A 1852-nucleotide genomic window follows, 5' to 3' on the forward strand; every position below is an offset into this window, starting at 1 on the left:
ATTTAGCAATAATTTTCTGAAGAAAATATTGATTTTTTTGAAAGCATTTGTAATATTCTGTTTTGATGTTTCCTTCACTCTTTTATATTTTGGGAAAAAAGAGAAGAAAATGATAGCTAGAATTTTATTTTTTAAGTGTATTTACATTTTCTCTGTTATTTCCTTGCATTGATACAGTGTTTACTTATGAAATCATGACATTTGATGCTTAATGATACATTTTACTAGGTTTCCATCTAGGAATTTAGAAAGGGTTTTGAGAACTGTCTTCATTTCAGTCTCTTAATGTATAATACATATTTTTTTCAACTAAATAGAATTTTCTTTTATGGTAGGCATGTTATTATTTTTGTCGTGCGTAGACTACAGTAACTAGTGTTAAATATCATAAAAAGGGAAATAAATTATAAAGAAAAACTTGAAGATTCAGAATTTCATTTTTTTACATTATGAATGCAAACACCTTGCCTGTAACTTCTGTCTGATTTCTTCTTTTATTTCTGTAGCATTTAATAAATGTGTGTTTTGCTTGAATTTAAGAAAACGATGTTTGCATTTACTGCTTCTGTGACTGAATTTTTTCTGGAATGCCAATGTGTTTTCATGTGTTTTGAATTATTTTATCTTTTTTTCTTCTTCTTTTTCTCTTTTTTTCTAGTCATCCAGAGAAATGCTCTTGCTCAGACATTGTCACTGACTCATCTGCATTTTTTATGTAAAAGCACTGGAGGCTAAAAAGAGATACAGATATTTATGTGGTTGTAATTACTTCCTGGTTTGGATTGTGTTTTGGGAGCACATGTGTGAAAATGCTCTTTCGTTTTGGAATTTGATAACCACAATTTTAGAAAAGGATTGGAACTTCAGTTTAAAACAAGATGTGCATTTGCCCTGGCAAGAAATTTTGATGTCTAAAAAATCTTTGCTTTCATCTCCAGCATTGAAACTTTTAATTGTATTTTTCTTTTGGATTATGATATGAGTCTGCCAGTCTAGAATTTTGTTACTGATATCCAGAGATTCTTGACGATAATCTTAAGATTTATATCTCACTGAATATTTTGTGGGTACTTTCATCACCAATATCAATGACAGCAAAACAAAATCTGTAGCAAGTCTAACCTATGTAGGATAAACATTAGTATGTTACATTATGCTCAGGCCTGTGCATTTGGGATTAAACTAATTGTTGCAAGGCAATGTGAGTAAACCTTCACTAGCTTTGTTTCAATTTGACTTGCTCCTTATTCAGAGATTTTTCTGGTGATATCCATCAGCATAAGCCACTGCTCTGGAATAGAATGAGAATTCAGCTTGATTCTTTCAAAGCAGATGATCTGAGAATGAGCCTGTGCTGAGTATTTCTCTGGTGGTTGGCTGTGGCTAAGATAAGAAGGGCAAAATATCTTCTGATTATAAATGTGTCTGCTCTCTGAGGCTGCTGCTTTTCCCATCTCCCTCGTTGCTACAGATCTGAAAACTCCCCGTTGGCATTTGTTATTGTCGGTAAGTATATGCTTCATACTTGCCAGACCTTTGATGATTAATTCTTAAATTGACACTGTAGTAAACAAGAGGTTGTGGAAATGAGTAGACTCAGACTTTGCAAGATTTTTTTGTAGTTGTTTTATTGTTTATTTACCTTGGTAGGAATAACAATCAGCCAAAAAGTTGGATAAATAAGATTTTTTAGAAGAGCTTTGTAAAAAAATAGATTGGATTTTTTTAATGCTCTTCATCCTCCATATAGATACGGTACTGCATGCTCTCTTTTTTCTAATGAGAGTAGCCTATTAATCAAGATGCTGCCCATGATTTATTGATAATTCTAGTGCATTTGACTAGTGAATTC

The 1852-nt window shown here is 32.1% G+C and overlaps 1 protein-coding gene across 1 annotated transcript in view; it reads left to right on the plus strand.

Annotated features, from left to right (window-relative positions):
- Positions 1-1852, plus strand: part of LOC119588845 (inositol hexakisphosphate and diphosphoinositol-pentakisphosphate kinase 2-like) — a gene marked incomplete at its 3' end in the record, with an annotated part of 41624 nt that overhangs the window by 4637 nt on the left and 35135 nt on the right.

Source organism: Penaeus monodon, chromosome 24 (genome assembly GCF_015228065.2).
Source record: "Penaeus monodon isolate SGIC_2016 chromosome 24, NSTDA_Pmon_1, whole genome shotgun sequence".
Taxonomy (NCBI): domain Eukaryota; kingdom Metazoa; phylum Arthropoda; class Malacostraca; order Decapoda; family Penaeidae; genus Penaeus; species Penaeus monodon.